We start from the raw sequence: 26,616 nt of genomic DNA, 5'->3' as shown, positions 1-26,616 counted from the left end.
CACCCCCAGCACCTCTAGTTCCAACACCTATGCATAACCATTACTAGCAACATACCCTGCAGTTTTCTGTCAAACACACACAGAGGAAGAAGCGTCACAAAAGTAGGGCGTGGCAGGAAAGAAAGGGCGGAAAAATGAGTGTGGGAAGGAAACAAAAGAGATGAGCAGAAAGGAAAACTAGGAAGAGCATCATCATCATCATCATGTTCCCATTATGCCTCTGGCATTTAGCACAGTGATGAAGCTCCTCCATTCCTGTCTGTTTCTGGCAAATCTTTCAATGATTCCTCAGCTGTGCCCCAAGTTTTTCAGCTCGGCTTCCACAGCTCTTCACCATGTTGTTTTCGGGCAGCCTCATTTTCACTTGCCTTCAGGTGTCCATCTTGCATAGTCAGGGGAAAAAGGAGTCAGAAGAAATGTGAGCAGAGATGTAAGTTATTTAGAAATCCCAGAGATTGTTTGTCCTTAGCTGTAAGTGCTGAAAACATCTGTTGAAGGAGATGTGGAGAATCAGGCAAGGTATATCCCAGTGTCCCACAAGCAAGGAACACAAGCAGCTGTAGGTATGCTTTAATAAAGTCCCCTTGGCTCCTACAAATTATGGTGATTTTCCCCCCAGAGTTATCACTTAATCCCTGGCTGCAGAGCTACTTCCTTTGCATGCTAGCCTATATTTATCTACCCTCTAAAACTAAGCTCATTAGATCGTCAAAAGTGTAATAGATCTCCCTTGATCTGTCAGTTCATGCTAGTTTTCCAGCATGATTAGAGGGCACCACATTGAGTGGTGCTCCTAATTTCAGTATGTTTGCTTTTTTGGGTGTTTTTTTTAAGGATATACTTCAATCAGATTACATAAATCAGATTACCATTAGAAAATGGAACAGCCTTTTATGGTCCAGCCTGCAGCTAAACTTGTTCTTTCATTTATGGTTATTTAAAGCTGCAATTATTTAGTCAATGCAAGTCATAAAGCCTTTACCTCATTCCTTTTTTATTTTTGTTTTGTTTTCTAAGGAAAAATTAAACATTTTCATTCTCGGCAGGAAATCAAAATTACAGAACCAAACCAGAAAAAATGAGATAGAATCAACGTCTATTAAGGGAACACATGCAACAGACCTGACTGCTGTGTGATGCTGGATCTAAACATGCCGCTCGCTCTTGATTGAAATTGTGTTATTATAGTGCTGTTTGCCTCATTTAGGGTGGGAGAAGAGCTTGAGAATAAGCTCTTATAATAGCATGGACTTCTATGGCAGAGCTGAACTGTGAATTACTTTCTCAAGTTATACAAAAATGAGCCCATGGAACATTTCACACTACAGTTACAAATATAAAAAGGATAGGGAAGACATGGCATTGCATTTTGGCAGTGTATGCAAGTATTATTTTTCATTCCTACAAGTCAACTGAAAATGCATAAACACTAGATGGGGGTCTAGTGATATTTCCTTGTGACCTGGCTGGTTCAATATGTTTGTTAGCCTAGCTAGAAAGATTAAGGGGGAACTGCCAAGATACTTGCTCATTGGCTGCTTTTCTGGAAGCATTGACCCATAACTAGAGATGGCATTGAGTCAGAGCTAGGTATTCAGTGCTCATGGAGACATAAGTTAAATGTGGGCTGTAAAGTCTATGCTCTTCAAAGCCAGCTGGAAATATGCTAAGTGAGATTAATACCAAGGTATAGCAACAATGTGGATCCTCCTATGTAAGATAAACAATGTAATTGGGATAAGGGTGCTGTAGGATTGGAAACTGAGAGAACACTATGATCCCAGGGCAGTTTTATTGGTTCTGTGAGGAGTTGCTTCCTGTGTTGGTTTACAGGAATTACAGTAATATTATGTAACTACTTTATACTTGTGTTACATTTTCAATCTGCAGTTAAAATATTAGACACATAAAAAACAGATTAGGGTTATTGTGAGATCTGGGAAGGAGCATTGTCTAATGGCTAAAGCACAGGATTGGGAGTCTGGAAATCAGCCCTTTGTTCATAACTATCTGATTGCTAATGTGTGACCTTGAGCAAGTCACTTAATCTCTCTGTGCCTCTGTTTGAACCTCTTATTGGCAATCTTTGTCATGTGGGAGAACAGTGGCTGCTGTGGAAGGGGTGGGGATTCATCCTGTGGCTTCCACGTAAAGAGCACATCTTTGAAATCTGCTTTGCACTCCATGAGATGAAGCTTCCTGTGAGACGTGCTGAATCAGCATGTTTCACAGTTTCCCGTGGCCACTTTTTAGGCAAAATGGAATTTTATAGGTGGCTTGTTTGGGTACATCCCCACTCCAGGTACTGCTGCAATGGACCCACAACCTGGGTTATGCCACCTTCCACTAATGCAACTGAGGAAATGCATTGGCGGAGAGATTATTACCTCAGTGTGCTGTGATGAGATACTTCTGCACTTGCAGCTCAAAACTTCACTGTTTCCTCCCTCCCCTCCCACCACCTGCCCCAAGTCTTGTCCAGTTACTGTCCTGTATCACTCCCAACACTGGTTCAAAGGTTTCTCCCTCTCACTGAATGTCTTTTTTTTTGGATTATTTTGCCCCAGACATAGTAGCCCCCATTTTTCTATATTGAGTCCTAGTGTGTAATTTTCACATACGTTGTATTATTTGCTGATGATTGTAGCTTCTCTCAAATTAGTATAAGCTGTTAATTTCCCTAACATGCAATTTACTTCCTCTTCTAGATATTAAACAAGTCAGGAATGTTAAACAAGGGCCTGTAATGTGTGTTGTCACACTCATATGAAAGGAATTCTAGAAGGGCACTGTTACTTTTGAAAGGTTTTTGAGCTTTAAGGCCCAGATCCAATAAATAACTTAAGCATATACTAATCTTTATGCATTTGAATAGCCCCTGATTGAAATAGGACCACCCATATGCTTAAAGTTAAGCACAGGCTTTTTAGTGCTTTTTTAGATGAGTACCTTGGGCCCTGATCCAAAGCCCATTAAAAACCAGTGAGACTTTTCCCATTAATTTCGATCGGCTTTGGATCAGACCCTCAGTGAGCATCCCACATGTTTGGATGCTTATTCAGTTCTGATTGGTCTTGTGGAAATTTTATGCTCTGATTATGTGTATTTTAATGTTTACCCAAAGCTCTGGATAGGTGCTTTTTAAGAAAAATGAATAAATACAAATAAATATGGGGACCCCCCTTTCCTTCTGTGATGCAGGGCCAGACTCATGACACACACATCTTGTGCTTGGTGTCACACTGTGCATCTATTACCCTACAGACCAATGTGCTTGCCAGCTGTTGCAAAAGTAGAATCAGGAGAGTTGTTCTTATGTTGCCATGGAAATATTATTATATGTGGTGCGCCTTGCGTGGCGAAGCTGAGAAACAGCGTCATGTATGAAAACTTTATGAGGTCACCACATAGACATCAGTGCTTCCTGAATGAAGAAAAGCTTGAAAATAGCTTGTTGGGTGTGGTCTTTTTTCAAACAAGTCGATAACAAACTCAGGAGGTTTGTGCTGGAAAGGGAGCTTGTCAAATTTAGCGTGCACAGGATTCTGAAGGTAGTTACAGGGTAAGGAGAGAGTATTAGAAATGGTAATACAGCCTCCAAATAGTAACACCACTGTAAGACAGGTGTGGAAATGGTAACTGAATTTTCCCCAGCTGATCAGCTTTGGGCCAGGAATTGTCTCTTAATCTCCACTGCAGCTAGGAGGTGTAGTTCCCAGCTCAGTAGAGATACATATTCTAAAAACAGTAGTGTGGCTCTGGGCTAGTTACTCAAGTACCTAAGGATCTCAGATGAGATTGCACTAAAGGAGCTAGTCTGAGCCACCACCTTGATGTCATCACCATATGGCTACTTCGTGTGCATTAGTTCTAGCAGAGGCGGCGCTATGTGTGTACATCTACTTCAACAGGGAATTACACCTCCCAGCTGCAGCAAAAATGCACTCTTAGCTATGTCTGTGCAGTACTCAGCACAATGGGGTCCCTAGTCCAGAGAGAATCCTTTGGGCATACCATAATATAAATGTTTACTACTATACAGGAGAAACTCTATGTGTGGGAATAACCATTTACAGGCCTGTGCCCCAAGTACTGGTAGCATTAGCTAAATGGCAAGACTTTAACTTCAGAGTTCCAAAACCTTTCCTTCTTGCCTGTTTCCTCATCCTTAACAACAATTCATTTTGTACATTTCCCTTTGGCCAAGCTTTTTTCTTATGTGCTTTTGACAGAGACTATTTACAAGATGGGTGGATACTCCTGGCTTCTTAAAAGAGGCTCATGGGCTATGTGTGGGGAGCCTAACGCCAGATATTGAAACCTTAGTTGCAGGTCTTCCTTTTTACTTTGAATAAACAATGGAAATCCATTATTTACAGACTGCATTGTAAACAACTGTGGCTGAAACGTACTCTTACTGGGAATCTGGCATCATAAACCCAACAAGAGAAGAAGGAAAGGCCAACCCATTGAGGGAAATAGGACTGAAGACATTTTAAAACAATCAGCAAACACTCAGTGGTTCCATTTATGCAGAACATAAACAAGTAAGTAAAACTGAAGATACCTGTGGTGAAATCCTGGCCCTGCTGAAGTCAATGGAAGCTTTGCCATTGACTTTAATGGGACCAGGATTATACTCCTTGCCGTTCATTTTATGATCTAAAGTAAACCTCAAAAAATGGCAATTATCTGATGCTGTGACTGGCTAACATACAAGGTGTTCATTTTCTAGAATGACCCAGGACATGTGGTAATAAGGGAAAATAACATTTTAAAGCTTTATTTAAAAAAAAATCTTACACTAACATTAATGACGGTGGCAATGAACATTTGTTGGGGTCACTGGCATTTGCTGGCTATGCCTCTGACCTGAGGTCATCAGCTCCCCTCAGCTGGTCATCAATGTTTTGCACTTTGACTGTTACTGTAGCCTGAAGTTTACATTTTATTAAATGTTACTTAGGGAAATCCTTGGTATCTATAAAATTTTCCAAGCAGCATCCCTTCGGATTGTCTCTTTTATTGCCTCTGATGCACTGACAGAGCTCCCCAATAAAATCCACAAAGCCACTGCGCCATCCTCTCCTTCAAACTCCCCTTTGTCGTGGTGCCTACAAAGCACTCGGTAAACAGGTAGGGCTCAAAAAAAAAAAAATCCGTGTGCACTTTTTTGGGATAAAAAACTGAGCATTTCATGAAAAGTTTTGGCTTTCTGGAGAAAGTTTAGCTTTTTCATCAGAAATAAAGAGAACAGTATCAGCAGCTCAAAGAAGGTCTGAAACTGAGTTCCTTTTTTTTTTTTTCCAGAATTTTTACAGCCTCGTGTTTATGGAGTGGGTTTATAAGCAGCTGCCTTTTACATGTGTGTAGCATTAAACCAGCTCCCTAGCCTGTAGGTCGGAAGGATGGAGAACATGGAGCTGTGGGAGTGGAAGATCTCCTTTGCCATGCAGAAGTGGGGAAAGCTGCCTGTGTATCTGTATAGATTGGTCCCATCCCAATGTTGTTATAGTGACAGACCTTTCTGAATATTAACTGCTTGCTGCTGCGGCCCAAGAGAATCATTTCACAAGGCACAGGATAAATTATCTTTCTTATATATTAACATTTGTGCAGGACAATGGCTAGCTAGTATAAATTTAGAAAGATAGGGTGGGTAAGGTAATATCTTTTATTGAACTAACTTCTGTTGGTGAGAGAGACAAACTTAAGTGAAGTGGCCCATTAATGTGTTAACAACTTATGATAAACAATTTGTTCCATCTTGTATTAAGCTGTGAAGAACTTCTTCAGACCTGAAAAGGAGCTCTGAGTAGCTCAATAGCTTGTCTCTTTCACCAAAAGAAGTTAGTCCAATAAAAGATATTTCCTCACCCACCTTGTCTCTCTAATTTCAGATACCTGTGATGCATGCCTGATGGCTAATGATATTGTTGTCAGAAGCTGTGTTGGATGGATCTGGGCCAAGTGCATTTCCTCCTCGTCATAGTTTAACATGCCAAGTAGAGGTACGTAAATGAGTCTTTGTGTCATTGCTACTCATGAAATCACACTTTTGCTCTCATTGGTAACCCTTTTTACTACTTTTTTCTGAGTTTGGTATAACACTAAGGGTTTTTGTTGGTTTTTTTTCCACTGAAAAATAGTTTTTTGTCTTATATGAAAAACGTTACAAACTGTTTGTATCATGAAAAATAGTCCCATTTTACATCCAAATGGAAAAAAAAATTCTAATTGAAATTCAATATTTTTGCTTTTCAGGTGTTGGGGTTTTTTTGGGGAGGGGAGAGGAGGGGGGGTTTGGTCCCTCCCCTCATTCCCTCATCCCATTGCTTTTCCAGTGGAAAAAATGGGGAGAAACAAAACAGGAGAAAAAAACTGAAAACTGATTTTTGTTTCATTTTAATTAGAATCAAACCCAATCAAAATGAACTTTTTCCATTTAGAACATAAGCAAAATGAAAATTTTCATTTCAAATTGAATGCAAATGAAAATTTTTGTCTTGATGAAAATTTGAAAAGATCAGTGAAAAATTGTGAACAAACTGAAAATTGTATTGTTTTCTCCTAAAATTCTTGCAGAAGTGAATTGCCATCTTTCAATCAGCCCTTCATATGATACTACAAAGAACTGGACCCAGTTCTAGTGTCCTTACTCAGCTAAAGCATCCATTGACTTTGATGGGAATCTTGGCTCAGTAAGGACTATGGCACAAATTTAGGACTATGGCACTTATGTACCTTTGAGGATCTCGGGCTACAGAATTGGGTTTTTAATAAATGCCTATATTGTATCTTACACAAAATTCTTTCCAGTATAATGAGAGACTTAGTCTAAGATTTTCAAAGGAGTCTATGTGAGTTACATACCCATCTCCCCCAGAAATTCAAAGGCTTCTTTTGTAACATGTTTCTTGTAAACAGCGACTATATACTTAGCAGGGTTTTTAAAAACTCAAACATTGATTACACAGTTACAACTTTTGCACTATATTCATCTCTGGAGTAAATTCTATTATATTCAGTGGGTTTGCACCAAGGTTAAATCTGGCCCAGTGTTGTTCACCCAGAATAAGCTCTCCAGCAGAAGATAAATTTTGCTGTATTTATAGAAGATAAAACTAATAAAGTCATAGATTCAGAGAATCTTGAGATGGTTAGGTCATTTAATCCATCTCTATAATAATGCACAAGTCATATATTTTTTAACAGTTCTAGGAACTAACCAGTGGAACAATCCACCATGGGTCCATGACAGGTAATTTTTAAATCAAGATTGGATGTTTTTCTAAAAGATATGCTGTAGGAATTATTCGGGGGGGAATTCCATGGCCTGTGTTATGCAGGAGGTCAGACAGATGATCACTATAGTACCTTATGGCCTTAGAATCTATGGAATCTAGGAAAGATTGTTCCCTACGGTATATTCTCCAGTACTTTGTGAAGACAAATTTCAAATATCTCAAGTGATAAGCTCTCCACCACTTACCCTGGGTATCTGATCTATGATCTAACAGACTATAGAAAGCTTTTGTTATTACTCAGCCTCTTTTTTCCTTTACTTAACTTTATGTCATTACTCCTAGCTAGGCAGCAGCACCAAGCAATTCTTCTCCCTCCTTTCTGTTGTTACCCTTCATTTACTTTGTAACGGGTTGTGACCCCATATTGCGAAGCCATTTAGCCAAATAGTACATATTTAGTTCTTTTAAATTTACCTCATGTCACATAAATAGAAAAAAAAAGCCATCTAAAAACAATCGGGGAAAGTATTAGTTCAAACTTCTCCCCTTGCTCTTCAATAGTTCAATTAATGCATTGTCTCCTGTGGCCTGTTTAATAACTATACTCCCCTGAGCCTTACTCTGATTACATTTAGACTAAATCCATGTAAGTGACAAGAGAGGAGGCCCATCCTGTATCCACAGCAAACTCCTTCACAAACTCAGTTACTGCTTTCATTTGCACATTCTCCACCCACACACACACACAGTGACCTCTGTTATGTACCTAATGCTTAAGATCTAATTTCACTTTTGTTTTTTAAAGATTGACTTAAAGGGAAGGGAGAATCGTGCAAAATACTGAACACAGAGAGAAAAGGAAATGGATTAGAGACTGCAACTGCTGCCAACAAAGTTAGAGCACTCGACTTGAAGGGCTTATTAACAGTAAGTCAAGCTCAGGTCCCTTACTCCAAGTTAAAAGATAACATGGTTTGGTATGCATACAACTTTACTGTCCAAGAGAGTCAAAGTATAGAGGTGCCTGCATTAGAATCAGAGATCACATAAAAAGATAAGTGAATTTCATGAGTCATCCAGTACTGAATCTAATCCTCAAATGCAGCCATCTCTAAACTTTGACCCACCTGGATAGTAAAATCGCTGCCCATGGCAGAACACATTAATAGTGATTTTACATAAGCCCTGCAAGGTCATTGTTGCTGGCAGCTGCCATCTATAGTCTTAGGATATATTTCCTTATGCATACCATTTTGCAAGTTGCTCCCTGCAAGACACTTACAAACCCCAGATGTTTGCCCTAAATAATCTTTCCTAATGGAAATAATATGAAGTACTGATGACTGGAAGTCAGTGAGGCTACACAACTTCTGCCTCAGCAAGGAGTAGGCCATTTATGAATCTCTCTTCAGAGTGGTTTTTTTTTTTTTAAATACTGAAAATAGCCAGATAGGGGTCATGCTAATGAAGAAGAGCTTCAGGTGGCTATGGAAAAGTAAATGTAATTGGTCTCATGAAATGTGATTAAGAAAAGTTTTAACTGGTTATAAAAATATGATTATTTTTCACTATTGTATCAGTAATTAACTTTTAGATGCAATGGATTATGCAAAACGTCCCCAAATGTTTAATTATGAGAAAATACAGGATGCTGATAATCCTTTGTCATTTGAGAAGTGTGCATTTCATACCTTAAAACCTTCCTCTGAGTGTTTGCAAGCTTTGAGTTTCATTATTCTAGCACACAACAGAAGCCTTTCATGCATTTTGTTTTTGCTCTGTGTCACAGGGTTAGCTGGCCCTTTAAAGGGGGTTGGGACTCAGCCTCACCTAAGCCAGATTTAGCCCACCTTCCTGCTGGGAGATAGACAAGCGGCCTGTGGCCAATTGGAGGAGATTCCAGGGAAAGTAGACTGGGAGTCAGTGCTCCAGAAAGACTGAGAAACCAGGAGGAAAGGGTACAGGATTAGGTCCAGGCTGAGCCCACAGGAAGAAACTTTGGGAAGGAAAGAGAGCAGTTTGTGTTTCCAGCCCAATTGTTTAGGGTCCCGGGGCTGGAAACCTGTGGTAGAGAGTGGGCTCAGGGTCCCTCAGGTTACCTCTGTCTCTCAGGCAGCATCAACTGTTGACTAAATGTAAGAATGGTCAGACTGCAACTGACCTTGAAGTCTGTTTAGTTTGGTATCTTGATTTCTGAGGATCATTCTTTTGACCGCCTAGAATTGAAACACACAGAACACCCCCTCTTAGTAGCCTGCACGATTGCTCAATGCACTGTGTTGTCAGGTATTTCTCTTTGTTATCATTTGCTCCAGCAGAGTCCATTATATGCCAAGTGTTGGTGAAATCCTGGTCCCACTGAAGGCAGTGGGAGTACTTGCTCTACAAAGCTTGCAACCTCTGTAGACGACCAAACAGATAAAGACTAGGGGAAGTAAAAAATATTTTCAAATGTGAGTTTATTTGTGGTCAAATGTGTGGGTGAGTCAAAAGTTGGAATGGTAGCAAACACAGGAGAAGAAACTTCACTGTTAAGTGATCTAGAGAGCAGAACAGAGCAAGCTAGCAATGAAGAGAGGCTTGGAAGTAATAACCTGAAAGTCCCAGAGGCTGGTGAGCAAACAAACCTCAGAAACACTAACAAATAAATGTAACCCGGCAATCACATCCATCACATTAGAGCATATATTTTCCTCCTGTCCTAATATCACTTTTTCATGTAACCAAGCAACTCCCACCTACTATGGGGTAAGATGTGAAATTAGACTGTAGAAGGGAGATGGCTTTAATATGGAAAAAGTCTAAGAGCCAGGGAGTTAAACAATTGCCTAAAGATAGTCTTTTTTTCAGCACCCCTTTCCATTGATCTTTCCAGAGCTGACTCCTCAGCTTTGATCCTTAATCTCAGAATCGTAATAATGTTCCGAGCATTAATTGATTCTCCCTAGCTAGTGAGTTTGGAGAACCCCCCCCCCAAGACCCTCAGGAGGGCTAAAAGGGTGGAGTGTGCTGTAGATTACGCTACCTCTAACAACAGACACTGCTCGCTCATCTTGCTCTTCCAACACATACTGTCTATGACTGTGCTTATTTGATGCTTGTACAAGTCAATTGCATTAATTGTGTGTAGGAGAGGATGTGCTTCTACTGACATCTTTTATCTGAAATGAAATCCTATAGCTTTCATCCTGCAAGTGAAAATCCCTTCTATAAATTCTTCCCATTAGCTCAGCCCTCTTACTGGGCACACTGAACTTGTCTCCCTCATAGCACTGGATGTTCTGCTCTGCCTAATATTAATCCTTAATTGCAGTGTAATATTTGGTACAGAACTATCCTGTCTACTCAGTGAGAGCTTTTTGGGAGCAAAGCTCCATTTCCTTCCTGTATATTTCAGTGTTAACCCTCATTAGCAGTTGTTCACTATATAGCATCTGTAGGAAATGCGGTAGCAATTATTAAGATTCAAACAACAAAACAAAAAGTGTGTGTCAACGGGTGGATAAAATCTGATAGTTCAGCATTACTGCTCTGAAACATATGCTGCCTGAGAGATGGAGGGCAGAGAAGGAATTTTTATCTTTAAGCCTGCTCAACATTAGAAGTTCTCGAGGGACAAAAAAGTCTCTTTAGAGCCAAGATATTCCCTTGGATTTTGAGCATATCACTAAATTATTCAGCAGTTCTTCCTAACTTTGCTCCAGAGAGACATCTTCGTGATCTGAAACACTCTCTTTTCTTTTGCCTTTGAATGTGCACCATTGAATCACCTGTCATATTGGCAGGATTTTGTACATACTGAGTATGCACCACAGTTAATTCTCCTCTGGAAGAAATGCAAGGGGGCGATAAATATAAAAATAAGATTAACAGCATAGCTGAAACTAAATTAAGTTAGGCTCAAAAGTTCATGGAGCGCAGCTGAGGATAAAAAAGATAGAGGAAAATATTTAGTGAGCTTCTCTCAGCAGAAATGCCAGTACGGGAAGTGGGCCAACCTTCCTGCAGGTCATGCTTTTTCACCCTGCTTCTACATAAAATTTTGCTATGAGGTTATGTGCTGCACTGGAGCCAGAAAAACTGGAAGTATTCTCCTTATATAGCATTGCTGTGAACTCTTCAACCACTGCCACATTCCACCCCAGCAGTGGTTGCATCTCAATGGTTGGTGAAATAGTTCCTGTGTGCATAGATGGAGTACACAATCCTTCCGTAGAAAGATGCTACATAAACATAATCTATCATTAGTTCTATTGCTATTATTAATAATGTGTTGGCCTATGTCACTTTTCTCAATCAGATGGGGCCTGATCCAAACCCCATGCAAGTCAATGGAAAGACTCCCACTGATTTAATGGGGACTGGAGCAGGTCCATGTTGAACAAAAAATGCAGCTACTGAAATCCGAGTGGTCCAGAGTCTCTGCTGTGCTAATCTTCCCCTCAGTGTGGCCAGGCGTAGGGACATCAGGGAACCACTTACAGATTCCTGATTCTCAGGATGGGGTCTTGCCACCCTGTACCTCAGCAAAGGCTGTTCTAACTCCTGATTACAGGCTACTGTCCCTAAGGCTCATACTCTGGCCATACCGACTCCTGCCTTGACATGCCATCAATGTGTCTTCTCTCCTCGGGTCAGCTGGGGATATGGCAGAGCAAGAGCTACCTGTGCTGGCTCTGCACCAGCTGACAGTCTCCCTGCATTGGGGAAATTCTCATCTGGGAAGAACTAGCTTCTTTTCAAGTCCTTTGAATTGCTCAGGTGACACAAGGGGCCAGGATGCAAAGGAGAAGCCAGCTCACAATCTTCAAACAAAACTCTGAACAAAACATTCAGGTCACTTTGGAAGGATCATCCAAGGTTGTTTTTTAGTTTTTAATATCTTCCATATTATTCCTATCTGTAGGAGGGGCATTTCCCAAGTACCATCGCTCTTTGCTGTTTTTGTGTTCCTTGTCGATTCTTCCTGGGACCCGGCACTCACAAACTCTAGAAAAGTCCATTTTGTGTATGATTCTGCATGCTTGAGCAGAATTGCAGTCCAAATAAGCAACAAGGTCACCAGGGATTATTCATCAGTCTCCCCTAATGCACTAAGAAAAGGAGTACTTGTGGCACCTTAGAGACTAACCAATTTATTTGAGCATGAGCTTTCGTGAGCTACAGCTCACTTCATCGGATGCATACCGTGGAAACTGCAGTAGACATTATAGACACACAGAGACCATGAAACAATACCCCCCTCCCACTCCACTGTCCTGCTGGTAATAGCTTATCTAAAGTGATCATCAAGTTGGGCCATTTCCAGCACAAATCCAGGTTTTCTCACCCTCCGCCCCCCCTCCACACAAACTCACTCTCCTGCTGGTAATAGCCCATCCAAAGTGACCACTCTCTTCACAATGTGTACGATAATCAAGGTGGGTCATTTCCAGCACAAATCCAGGTTCTCTCACTCCCTCACCCCCCTCCAAAAAGCCACACACACAAACTCACTCTCTTGCTGGTAATAGCTTATCAAAAGTGACCGCTCTCCCTACAATGTGCATGATAATCAAGGTGGGCCATTTCCTGCACAAATCCAGGTTCTCTCACCCCCTCACCTCCCCTCCAAAAACCACACACACAAACTCAATCTCCTGCTGGTAATAGCTCATCCAAAGTGACCACTCTCCCTACAATGTGCATGGTAATCAAGGTGGGTCATTTCCAGCACAGATCCAGGCTTTCTCACACCCCCGCCCCGGGAACACACACACACATAAACTTACTCTCCTGCTGGCAATAGCTCATCCAAACTGACCACTCTCCAAGTTTAAATCCAAGTTTAACCAGAACGTCTGGGGGGGGAGGGTAGGAAAAAGCAAGGGGAAATAGGCTACCTTGCATAATGACTGAGCAACTCCCAGTCTCTATTTAAGCCTAAATTAATAGTATCCAATTTGCAAATGAATTCCAATTCAGCAGTTTCTCGCTGGAGTCTGGATTTGAAGTTTTTTTGTTGTAAGATAGTAACCTTCATGTCGGTGATTGCGTGACCAAAGAGATTGAAGTGTTCTCCGACTGGTTTATGAATGTTATAATTCTTGACATCTGATTTGTGTCCATTTATTCTTTTACGTAGAGACTGTCCAGTTTGACCAATGTACATGGCAGAGGGGCATTGCTGGCACATGATGGCATATATCACATTGGTGGATGTGCAGGTGAACGAGCCTCTGATAGTGTGGCTGATGTTATTAGGCCCTGTGATGGTGTCCCCTGAATAGATATGTGGGCACAGTTGGCAACGGGCTTTGTTGCAAGGATAGGTTCCTGGGCTAGTGGTTCTGTTGTGTGGTATGTGGTTGTTGGTGAGTATTTGCTTCAGGTTGCGGGGCTGTCTGTAGGCAAGGACTGGCCTGTCTCCCAAGATTTGTGAGAGTGTTGGGTCATCCTTCAGGATAGGTTGTAGATCCTTAATAATGCGTTGGAGGGGTTTTAGTTGGGGGCTGAAGGTGACAGCTAGTGGCGTTCTGTTATTTTCTTTGTTAGGCCTGTCCTGTAGTAGGTGACTTCTGGGAACTCTTCTGGCTCTATCAATCTGTTTCTTCACTTCCGCAGGTGGGTATTGTAGTTGTAAGAAAGCTTGATAGAGATCTTGTAGGTGTTTGTCTCTGTCTGAGGGGTTGGAGAAAATGCGGTTGTATCGCAGAGCTTGGCTGTAGACGATGGATCGTGTGGTGTGGTCAGGGTGAAAGCTGGAGGCATGTAGGTAGGAATAGCGGTCAGTAGGTTTCCGGTATAGGGTGGTGTTTATATGACCATTGTTTATTAGCACTGTAGTGTCCAGGAAGTGGATCTCTTGTGTGGACTGGACCAGGCTGAGGTTGATGGTGGGATGGAAATTGTTGAAATCATGGTGGAATTCCTCAAGGGCTTCTTTTCCATGGGTCCAGATGATGAAGATGTCATCAATATAGCGCAAGTAGAGTAGGGGCTTTAGGGGACGAGAGCTGAGGAAGCATTGTTCTAAATCAGCCGTAAAAATGTTGGCATAATGTGGGGCCATGCGGGTACCCATAGCAGTGCCGCTGATCTGAAGGTATACATTGTCCCCAAATGTAAAATAGTTATGGGTAAGGACAAAGTCACAAAGTTCAGCCACCAGGTTAGCCGTGACATTATCGGGGATAGTGTTCTTGACGGCTTGTAGTCCATCTTTGTGTGGAATGTTGGTGTAGAGGGCTTCTACATCCATAGTGGCCAGGATGGTGTTATCAGGAAGATCGCTGATGGATTGAAGTTTCCTCAGGAAGTCAGTGGTGTCTCGAAGGTAGCTGGGAGTGCTGGTAGCGTAGGGCCTGAGGAGGGAGTCTACATAGCCAGACAATCCTGCTGTCAGGGTGCCAATGCCTGAGATGATGGGGCGCCCAGGATTTCCAGGTTTATGGATCTTGGGTAGTACATAGAATATCCCAGGTCGGGGTTCCAGGAGTGTGTCTGTGCAGATTTGATCTTGTGCTTTTTCAGGAAGTTTCTTGAGCAAATGCCGTAGTTGCTTTTGGTAACTCTCAGTGGGATCATAGGGTAATGGCTTGTAGAAAGTGGTGTTGGAGAGCTGCCGAGCAGCCTCTTGTTCATATTCCGACCTATTCATGATGACAACAGCACCTCCTTTGTCAGCCTTTTTGATTATGATGTCAGAGTTGTTTCTGAGGCTGTGGATGGCATTGTGTTCTGCACGGCTGAGGTTGTGGGGCAAGTGATGCTGCTTTTCCACAATTTCAGCCCATGCACGTCGGCGGAAGCACTCTATGTAGAAGTCCAGTCTGCTGTTTCGACCTTCAGGAGGAGTCCACCTAGAATCCTTCTTTTTGTAGTGTTGGTAGGGAGGCCTCTGTGGATTAGTATGTTGTTCAGAGGTATTTTGGAAAAATTCCTTGAGTCGGAGACGTCGAAAATAGGATTCTAGGTCACCACAGAACTGTATCATGTTCGTGGGGGTGGAGGGGCAGAAGGAGAGGCCCCGAGATAGGACAGCTGCTTCTGCTGGGCTGAGAGTATAGTTGGATAGGTTAACAATATTGCTGGGTGGGTTGAGGGAACCATTGCTGTGGCCCCTTGTAGCATGTAGTAGTTTAGAAAGTTTAGTGTCCTTTTTCTTTTGTAGAGAAGCAAAGTGTGTGTTGTAAATTGCTTGTCTAACCTGGATTTATGCTGGAAATGGCCCACCTTGATTATCATGCACATTGTAGGGAGAGTGGTCACTTTGGATAAGCTATTACCAGCAGGAGATTGAGTTTGTGTGTGTGGTTTTTGGAGGGAGGTGAGGGGGTGAGAGAACCTGGATTTGTGCAGGAAATGGCCCACCTTGATTATCATACACATTGTGAAGAGAGTGGTCACTTTGGATGGGCTATTACCAGCTGGAGAGTGAGTTTGTGTGTGTGGGGGGGGGGGGGGCGGGCGGAGGGTGAGAAAACCTGGATTTGTGCTGGAAATGGCCCAACTTAATGATCACTTCAGATAAGCTATTACCAGCAGGAGAGTGAGTTTGTGTGTGTATGGGGGTGGGGGGGGGGGGTGAGAAAACCTGGATTTGTGCTGGAAATGGCCCACCTTGATTATCATGCACATTGTAGGGAGAGTGGTCACTTTTGATAAGCTATTACCAGCAGGAGAGTGAGTTTGTGTGTGTGGTTTTTTGGAGGGGGGTGAGGGAGTGAGAGAACCTGGATTTGTGCTGGAAATGACCCACCTTGATTATCATACACATTGTGAAGAGAGTGGTCACTTTGGATGGGCTATTACCAGCAGGAGAGTGAGTTTGTGTGTGTGTGTGTGGGGGGGGGGGGGGCGGAGGGTGAGAAAACCTGGATTTGTGCTGGAAATGGCCCAACTTGATGATCACTTTAGATAAGCTATTGCCAGCAGGACAGTGGGGTGGGAGGGGGTATTGTTTCATGGTCTCTGTGTGTATATAATGTTTACTGCAGTTTCCACGGTATGCATCCGATGAAGTGAGCTGTAGCTCACGAAAGCTCATGCTCAAATAAATTGGTTAGTCTCTAAGGTGCCACAAGTACTCCTTTTCTTTTTGCAAAGACAGACTAACACGGCTGTTACTCTGAACCCTAATGCACTGTTCTTCCTTTTCAGCATGCATGTGTGCTGTTGCTGATGCAGGTTTCCCACTTAGAGGCTTGTCACAATTGCTAGTTTCCTGATTTGAAATGTTTAAACCCTCTGTGCACATCTCCTGAGATCCTGGTTTCATCATCATATAGTTTGCATACACTTATTAATCTCCTTGCCACTCTAGCTTTATATATAGAGGAGTTCTACCATCTCACATCGCTTAAAATTCAACTCTGACCTGAAAAGTAACTCAGTAAAAATGGCACCTTTTCTCTTTTGACATACCTTCTCCCTGTGAGCAGCCAAAGTGGCATTTACTGATGTCAGTGGCAGTTTATTTTACTATTTTGCATAGGTAGCGCGTGAATGCCCTCTTCAGGGAGGTTAGCCCCCAGGCCCCCCGCCAACCCCACACACCCGAACCCAAAGGCCCCCCCACACCATAGTCGGAGGAGCCCCGGCCAAACCGCCGTGACCCCTGGCTACCCGTCAGCCCCCAAGTGCTGGCCCAACCCCGAGGCTGCTGGCCAGCCTCAAACTGCCCCGGACCACCTCTGGCTGCCGGCCGAAGCAGCCAGCTGGCCAAGCCCTAGCTCCAAGCTACCAGCCTGAGCTAAGACCCTGCCAGCTTCAGGGGAGAGCAGGAGCCAGGACGGGGCCTTGGGCCAGGCCGTGGGTGGGACCACAGCCTGGGTTAGGGGAGGCTTACCATCCCCTGGCCTATGATACCCACCGCCCATGCTACTTTGTAGTCACTTTTGCACTGCAGAATCAGTACAGCTACAGGAGAGGGAGCCTCATTTCAGTCTACTTTGTGCCTCATTAAAAGAACTGGTTTTCTGAATTCTGATAGTGCCTATTAGTTACACCTGTGCAAGCCTCTCTGAAGGTTGCACAGGTGTCACTGAGGACTGTCCTGGTTACCAGACAAGCTGTATTTTAGGCCTTCTTGAGTGCCCCCCTCAGGTGACATTTCCCTCAAGGGTGGAACCAAGCGGTCCCGCCTCTCTTAGGGTTTGTCTTCACTGTATTGTTAGCTCAAGCCATAACTCTAGTTTTATCCTAACCCTGCTCCCATCCACTCACAAAATCCTGTAGCTCCAATTATGTGGCACTTTTAGCTTGCTCTAGCTAGCATGTACTGCTGTCCCTTGTGCTAGTAATGCAGTAAATATGCAGCTCTCCAGCTGCTAATGAAATCACTGTGCTAATCCAATAACTCTGTGTGGTTCCAGCATTTTGCAGAGTTGTCATTCTCACTTGCACTAGGCTAGCTCGGGTGGAGTACCTCAAGTCCTCGAGCTAATGGTTGCAGTGAACACAAGCAGTGAATCTCTGGGCTGCAGCCCTTTCGATCTCCAAACTGTTAATCCAATAGGCCAAACTGAGTTTGCCACCTAAAACCCATGTTGGAAAAAAACATCCTTTTGCTTGTCATCTGAACAGATTTGATATGGAAATAAACATGGAATTCCACAATGCCATTGTCACACTCATTCATACTGACTCAAACCTTATGTTTAGCTGTGTCACTCTGAGTGTACACTCTGTGTAGCTCAAAAGCTTGTCTCTTTCACCAACAGAAATTGATCCAATAAAAGATATTACCTCTCCCACCTTATCAATATATCTGTCATCCAAACCCCAAGCGCCCAGATCTGATCATGAATTAACATCTTCAGGCCATTAGTGGGTTGACCTTGTATAGTGTGTGCTATGTCCTTCCCCTCTGTTCTATCAAAAGTAGTTAAGAATTAATCAATACTGTAACCCATTGTCACCAATTAGTTACCTGTTTCTCATAAGTTTAAGATTCTCTGGCAGGACACAGTTCCTTTGCTGCTAAAGGCAAAAGTCCAGATGGAATAATGCAGCTTCAGTTTGAACTGTAATAGTCAGGGTCAAATTCTCATTTACACTAAAGCCCATTCACACTGCTCTGGCAGCATAAAGGAGCCTTGAAGTAGGTACAATGTAACTTATGCTCACTGTCAAAACAGTGTTAAAGGGCCTTAATATAAATGAAAACCAGGCCCAAAAAGTTCACAGTAAAGATATTTACTTTAGAATACTAGGAGCTGTAACCACACACCAAGTCCTGTCAGTAGAAACCGGGGCATAGAGCCCATAGCAATAGAAAGTCCACCGCAGGGTGGGGGAGTATTGCAGCGGTGCACAAGCAGGAGACTAAAGCTAGCTTGAATCAGAAAACAAATCAAGTTACAGGTGTTGTGCAGATACCACAAACTCTTCTGGCGCACACACATACAGTTGCAGTCTAAGTCTCAGGAATCTATCAACACTTAATACTCTGGAGCTAAATCAGGACAAAAAACTGGACATGTTGTTCTACTTCTCAGCTTCTTTAGTTTCCACAGTTCCCTTTACAGTCTGTCTGTCTCAGCTCTTCCAGTTCCTGAATCCTACTGCTCCTCTCTGCCCCAAACTTTGGATGTGTTATATTCTCTTTATGCAAATAAATGGATACTCAGATAGTGATTCTTTGTGACTGCTGAATAGACCTCTCAAATATTTGATGTGGATGTACTCCTCCCAAGATGAGTGAGAAGTGGGGAGAGAATGGGGAACACACATAGGGCATGTCTACACTACAATTAAACACCCACAGCTAGCCAGTGTCAGCTGACTCAGGCTCACGGGTCTTGAGTTACAGGGCTGTAAAACTGTGGCGTTGATATTCAGTTTTGGGCTGGAGTCCAAACCCTGAGACTCCATGAAGAGGGAGGGTCTCAGAACCTGGGCTCCGATTTGAGCTCAAAGGTCTCGACGGCAGTTTTACAGCTCCACAGCCCTAGCCCTGTAAACCTGAGTCAGCTGACTCAGGTCAGCCATGGGTGTTTGCTTCCAGAATAGACATACCCATGGCCTGAATCAAGTGTCCCTAAGCAGACAGCTTTGAAATAGAGCTGTCAGCCAGGGAGAGGGTGGAGCAGTCCAGAGACAGAGGAGTAGAGGGATACCCCTCCAAAGGATAACAGTTGTCTTGTTTTCATACCAACACATATTAGGGACCCTTGGGCCTATTTTTCCTACAGCAAAAGTTCGTTAAAGTGACTATGATCTCCTGGATCTTCGAAGTGGAATGGGTTGGGAGAGGGACCAGGAACAGGTTTTGGAGGCTGTGGAGGGGATGGAAATGAATATGTTGTATGGTCAGAGAATGAGCTAGGGATGGGAGATCAATGATCATACACCTGATGCAGAATTACTTGGGTAGTATTTCTGGAGGTCAAAAGATTTGGAGTTTTAAATAAGGCTGCAATAAGCATATGGACTTCTGGCTGTTAATCTGAAATAAAATCTTGATCTTTGGAGGTCCACACATCACTAGCTTCCTGCTGCAACAATACGGTGTTGTTTTTGTGTTCTGTAACCAAAGGAAACACGCATTCCAGTCACTATGTTTAAGGCTGTGTCATAAACCACCAATACTCTAGGAAGCAAATTATTTGAAGTGCAGGGTGACACAACATCCTGAATTGATCGTTTTGTACCTACAGCTATGGCCAGACTCTTAACATCATACATTCAGTTAAGTGCCATGGGTGAGGAAACACCTAAGGATGGAATGTCACCCTCACATGTCAGTGTTTTAATTAGCTCATTTAAATTATGCAACATGTCTGTTTGATCCCAAAACTTCCCCAAGCGGTTTCAGCACCCAACAGAAGGAAACAGTCACATGATACATGAAGTGACCAAAACAACACAGCAGAACCTGTGTGCGATTTCACACTCATGTAAGAGTTATTTATACCACACAACACTGTAAAGTATAGTGCAGGCACCCTGATGAAGAAATTCAGGCCACTAATGTCTCTGATCCACTCTTTGGACTGCTGTGTCTTTATGCTGCTGACTGTTTGCATTCAAATAGCTAGCGTCCTGATTTTGATTATGCTGTCATTTGTTCTCCCTGGGGCTGAGACAGAAAACCAGAACTATGGGGTGCAGTCATCACTTCTTGCAATGTATCGTATGGTTAACAGCTGGAGAGTGTGTATTTGCCTGGGTCCTAATGCACTCAGGCGTCAAATAATTGTATTAAAGTGAAGCTCTTAACAAAATGCTGTTGAATTTGCCCAGGTCTAACTTGGCATGGTTACAATGATGTAGTCTGATACTGCGGAAGCTAATGGTACAGCCCATCATTTTGTCTGCTGTCTTTCTTTATAATTTCCATGTAATATAATTTAAAGGTCAGGTCATCTAGAGCGGGGATATTGTAATATGTGTAATAACTGTGTAAGACCGTGGTTGGAGGTGATCGTCAGACACATGTGGTGGGCCCATTCTGTGAGGCACTGAGTTGGCTGCAGAGGGAGTTGGGGATACCCAGTATTTTCTTGGAGCTTTTCACATGATTGGTCCTGGTGTCAGCTAGGACTGAAACTTGGACATAACAATTTCTAAGACACCTAGGAATTAATACTTATGGTTTCCTATCCACACTGTATGTGCCTGTGTGTTCAAGTTGAGTAATACCAGCCAGTCACCCTCTTCTTCACTTATGACTTGGAAACTGACTTCTCGGAGTTCCCCCTTACAACCCATTTCCCTGTCTGTTTTGTCTTTCTTGGGGCAGGCACTGTGCCTCCTGTTGAGTTTGTACAGCACCTGGAACATTTGAGGCATTACCAGAAACAAAAGCTGGCCACTTATGCAGGCTGTAATGGACGTTCTGGAGCATGTGTAGATGCACCCTCGTCTAGTGCTCAAGCAATCTTTTTTCCATTTATAACTGATGCAGCAAGCTGCCCGGGCTATGAACTGCCAAGCCTAGAGGTGCCAGGGCTCAGCCCTGGCAAAATGAAGCACTGCTCTCATCCTCTCTACCCTCCCTGCTCACTTCCATGTTTGCTCCACTTTGTCTAATATTTACATTTTGTGTTCTCCAAGCCAGCTGCAACTGTCTTTTTGTTGTTATGCTCTGTCACGCAGCTAACACACTTTTGAATGCTCCATCAGTAATAGTAAGAAGATGAATATTATTTTGAGAGCTGCTCAACATTTATTATTTGGAAAGTATTCCTGCTGAAAAATGCAGTTTCATTGAAAATGATTTTTTTCAGACGGAATTGTTGATTCCGATGAATATTTTCAAAATTTTCTTAACAATAATTGTCATTTTGAATTGACATTTAGAAACAAAGCAACAATGTTCCATCATAAAATGTCATTTTGGTTTTAAAAAAGAAACTAAGTGACAATTTTTGTCAAAACAACAATTTTCGCTGCTTTACTCAAAAAAAAATCTTTTGTTTTAACATTTCTAATAGAAATTTTGATTATTTGTTGATATTTCAATAGCCTGTTCCATCTTGGAACAGGGCTTAGTTGCAGGTCTTTTATTTCCATGTAGATGTACTCTAAGGATCTTTCCAGTCCAAGAGCCCTGACCTTCCTCCACAAACCTGCAAAACTGAGCTCATCCTCTTTCAGATGGCCCCGCCGATCAGCACCTCCCTCTCCCTCCCTGGACCTCCCGCCTGCTGTGATTGTGGTGGTTCGTTCAGGAGGCTCTGAGGAAGAGGGGGAAGGGGGAGGATGCAGTGCACTCGGAGGAGGGGACGGAACTGGGCGGGAAGAGGTGGGGTGGAGGTGGGGCCTTGGGGGAAGGGATGGAGACGGGGTGGGGTCTGGGGCAGAGCTGGGAGTGGAGCCTCCTACGGCATTTTGAAAAGTTGCCGTCTGTACTAGACACAGTGAATGACCCTATCAGATTATGTCAAAGGTGTGCAAAATCAAAAGAGTTTTCTTCTTATATAGTAACCCTTCTTTCATTAATAGTGATAGCCACATACCCAGGACAGTTTACTCTGTGTGAATTTGCCATCTAGACTTTCTAAAAAATGGCCAATGTTCTTCTCAGCTGTAAAACTAATAAATGCCACTCAGGCTCAAGTACTAACAGTGGGGGAGTTCTTCTGACGTGATGCCAGCTGGAACCATATTGGTTTTTCTTTTATTTCAAAAGCCAAGGTGGATGAAGTGTTTTGTTAATCTAGACTTCCCTACCCGAATAACCTTGAAGGACTCCATAGACTAAACATGTATCCTGCTGTCCGTAGACAAAGACTTCCTTGTATCCTACAGTTAATGAAAAAACTCCAGCATGCTCAGGCAGAGCACACAACAAATGTTTCTTATTTCCTTCCAAAAGATCAGTGTGTCCCTAACATTTTCTAAATTCTCAAGATATTGTAAGAGAAGTTATCCCATTTGGGGGGGGAGTGGCAGGAAGGTTTAAAGCTTTTCTAAGGTTTAAAGCTTTATTACACATTTACTAATCGGATCCTCTTCAAACCACAAGACCACTAGTGTCTTGTCCAGTTCCAGTCAAACATGTCTTCTGCATTTCTGTCATTTCTGCTATTGCCTATCAACCAACTACTCTGGTTGTACTTGTTGTAGGAATCATATTACAGGTGGATCAAGACTGGGGTTCTATTGTGCTGGGTGCTGTAAAAGCATAAAATAAAAGAACCCCTGCCCTACAGATGCCCTTTAGGGCAGCAGCTAATATATATTATATTATATAATAATATGTAAGCAGTGTCAGGATGAGCTCCACCCTGACATCTGGTGGTGAGGTGTGGCAAGTTGTGGAAAAGAACTTCAGGGGCCGATCTCATTTGCATAGGCACACCCACCCCGCCTAGAATGAGACCATAGCTGCCCAAATGGTCACTTTGGCTGCTGTGGGATCCCCAGTGTCTCTGTTATTGGGGCAGGAAGAATAAATTGTTATTACCCTGATTATGGGAACTGTGCTTGGAACTGTACGTGGCCTTTTGTTATGATGGAGGGATTCACCATCAACTAAGTAGCACTCGCTAGGCAAGGGTCATGGGTTCCAAAACTGTGTGAATGGAGAGAGGCTGGGGACAAGTACTAATACTTGGTGGCATGGGCCCCTTGGTGAGGGCCTTACATGCTAATTGCACTTCCTCCTCTCTCCACTGTGGAATATCAGAGCTAATTTTGATTTCATTAGAAGTCTAGTTATAGGCTGCTGAGCTCATTTTGGGCTGACAGTGCACCAGCACTGGGGCTCCCCTACTACAAGCTGAATTCACCTAAGAGCTGAAATCACTGAGTGTTGTGTTAAGTAGTGGGGGAGCCGGAAGATATATTGTGGAGCAGTTGGCGGGCCGGCTGGTGGAGCAGTTTGTGGATGGCAGGAGCTGCTTGTGGGCCGTGGAGCTGAGCGAAGGAGTTCGTGGGGCGGCTGGCGGAGCGGAGCGCAGCTGAGTGAAGGAGTTCGTGGGGCGGTCAGCTTCAGATCATGTAAGGTGCCTCTTACCCCCGTCCCATTTCCACCCAGGTTGGGAGGTAAAGCTCCGCAGATAAACTTTCGAACTCTGGGGCGGCCCTGACCAGGGACAGAGACTTTTGGGGCATTGGACTTTTGGGACTTTGAGTGATTTGGGGTTGCTGGACTCAAGAACCAAAGGGAAAAGGGCATGCCCCAATTTGCTTGGGGTGGGTTTTGCTCATGGGTTTTGTTATGAATCCTGTTGGTGGTGTTTCCCAAACATAATGCCACATTGTTTCTCTCTGTTATTAAAAGGCTTTTGCTACACTCAGACTATGTGCTTGCGAGAGGGGAAGTATTGCCTCTTGGAGGCGCCCAGCGGGGGTGGTATATATTTGTCCCAGGTCACTGGGTGGGGGCTCGAGCCGGTTTGCATTGTGTTATTGGAATGGATCCCTAGATATTGAACCCGGCCCTTGTTGCTGCCAACTCTGACGGGCAGAAGGGTTACAAATATATATATAATACACACACAGACACCATCCAGAACAGCCTAAGTCATTCACTAAACATAATGGGCCAGAGTCTCGAAGCAGTTCCAGTCTGTTAGTGCTGCTCTGATGGTACCAGTATACCAAAAAGACAGCTTAACAAACTAAATGAGAATTTCGCCCAGTGTGGGGGAATACCCAGGTGGCAGAGGCAGCATAGTGGGCTGTACACTACCCCCTTTTTAGCTCTTTGTAAGGGGATGTGGGTGCGTGAAGAGTCAGAGTTTGGATACAGCTGAACTCGGGTTACCCCTAAGTGGTGGAACAATCCCTTGTGGCCAGCAACTGGGAAAAAATTAGAGCAGGCCTCAGCTCAAATTTGCATCTAGGGTCACCCCACCCTGAGGATGACCACAGGACTGGGGAGACATAAAGGTGCTGTAAAGCCACCTTTCTTCCCCCCCACATGTCCCTGGAGAGGTGCGATGTGTGCCAGAAAGGCCAGGGAGAAAGAGGAGGTTGCAGCTGTCAAGACAGGAGATGACGACCTGGACAAGAATTTTGGCAGTGAAGCCAGAAAGAAATCATGGGTGGCGGGTACAAGAGGCCAGGAGAGGCTCTGTCTTCCCTGGAGCTGCTGCTGGACACCTGATTGCGGGTTTGGCAGGGGAAGTTTTTGCTTTACTTGCAGGTTCCAGGGCAGTGAGGAGGCAGTATGTGGTATTCATCTTCCCGAGTTCATCAGTAATCTCCCTGGATTTCAGAAAGATTACTGATGAACCCAGAAAACTGAGTAGCAGATACTGCCTCCTGGAACCTGCCTGGGGCATATCAAAAGCTCAGGTTCTTCTTCAGGAAGAGACATTGTCACGCTATGGTGTTTCCCAGGCAGCTTGGGGTCTGGGGAGAGGAGGGGAGGTGCGGTGCGGCTGTGGCTAGTTCAAGGCTCCTCCAGGCAAGGCTCAGGGCTCCTCTGGGCAGGTGCAGGGGTGGGAGAGGGCTCGGCACCCGGGGCGTCGGCCAGCCTGGGGCTCTTCTAGTCAAAGGGGTGGGGTGCTTGGGGTTCCTCCAGGCGGAGGGGGGGCTCATTATTCCAGCTGCGGGGGGACAGGGGGTCTTAGGGCTCCAGCTTCAAGCGTGGGGGGGGGGGAGGCATAAGGGGTGGATCCATGGGCTAGCCACCTCAAAGCTGGGCTCCACCCACCACCCATGAAATAAATGTTTCTATCTTGTAAATGCTGTGGAGGAAGAAGCAACAAAACCTGGACACAATCTGGACATGTGAAACTAGGCGGAGGACAGAAGCAAAGATGACATCTGGGTCACTGGCCGGATTAACAGGGATGGATGGTGGTTTTGTCAACAGCTGAAAAGAAATAGGGGAATATGGAGTAAACGGGAAGAAAAACAAGGAGTTCAGTTTTGATCATGGTGAGCTGAAGTCAGTGGTTCTCAAACTTTTTGTATTGGTGACCCCTTTCACGCAGCAAGCCTCTGAGTGTAAGTCCCCCTTATAAATAAAAAACGGGGTTTTAATTTAATTTAATTTTAATTTAACAAGGGATTGGGGCTGTCAGTCCCACACATGGCCTGGCTCGTGACCCCCTTGTAACCACCTTGCAACTGCCTGATGGGTCACAACCCCCAGTTTGAGAATCCCTGGCTTAAGTTAATGGGAAGACATCCATGAGGGGATGTCAGGGAGAGAGAGAGAGGCTGAGGTTGGGGAGACATGTCTGGAATAGAGAGAAAGATTTTTGAGTCAGTGTATAGATTGTAGCTGGAGACATGTAAACAGATACAGTCACCCAGAAAGAGAGTTTAGTGGGAAAAGAGGAGGGGGCCAGGGTACAGCCCTGTGGAAATCACACACGAAATGGGAAGGAGGAAGAGGAGGATCTATCAAGGAGACACTGAAGGAACAATCAGAGGTAGGAAGAGGACAGACTTGAAAACTGAGGAAGGACAAAATTTCAAGACGTAAGGTTGGTCAAAGCAAATGAGAGGTCAAGGAGGATGAAGATGTACTAGAGGTTTCCTTCTAAAATTGTCTGAGTGACTTCATCTGCTCCATTAATTTAAGCTATTACCTCTATGATGACTCACAAATTCTCTCTCTACTGTCAGCCTCACCCCCACTGTTCAGTTTCATATCTCTGACTGTCCTTCCAGCATCTATTCTGATGCCCCATTGCCATTTCGAACAGTCTTGATACTTTTATCCTTCTACAAGGTATTTAAAATGTCCATTTTCCTCTCCATCTCCATTGTAAAAATCTAGTCATGTCATCTGGCCACTTCTGCCTCCTCTCCACATCTCTCCTCTGGCTCCTTTTCCTTTTCTATAACAAATGTAAGTCTTTTGTCCGCACAACTCTGTCCCTAGCCACACACCTACTTTCATTTCTGGCTGCCCACCATCTTGCTTGTTACATAGACCTACCTTCTGGATAATTGCTCCTTTGTGTCCTCTTCCTGC

The 26,616-nt window shown here is 43.7% G+C and overlaps 1 long non-coding RNA gene across 2 annotated transcripts in view; it reads left to right on the top strand.

Moving 5' to 3' along the window:
- LOC142071563 (uncharacterized) overlaps nucleotides 1-26,616 on the top strand; it is a 152,531-nt gene that overhangs the window by 90,845 nt on the left and 35,070 nt on the right. For both annotated transcript variants that reach the window (XR_012667669.1, XR_012667670.1), the window contains exons 3-5: nucleotides 4,380-4,547; nucleotides 5,901-6,011; nucleotides 8,053-8,174. This is a non-coding gene — a long non-coding RNA (uncharacterized LOC142071563). The remainder of the gene's footprint in view (nucleotides 1-4,379; nucleotides 4,548-5,900; nucleotides 6,012-8,052; nucleotides 8,175-26,616) is intronic.

This window comes from Caretta caretta, chromosome 3, assembly GCF_965140235.1.
Source record: "Caretta caretta isolate rCarCar2 chromosome 3, rCarCar1.hap1, whole genome shotgun sequence".
In the NCBI taxonomy this organism is placed as follows: domain Eukaryota; kingdom Metazoa; phylum Chordata; order Testudines; family Cheloniidae; genus Caretta; species Caretta caretta.
This window is presented reverse-complemented; position numbering and strand designations above follow the sequence as displayed.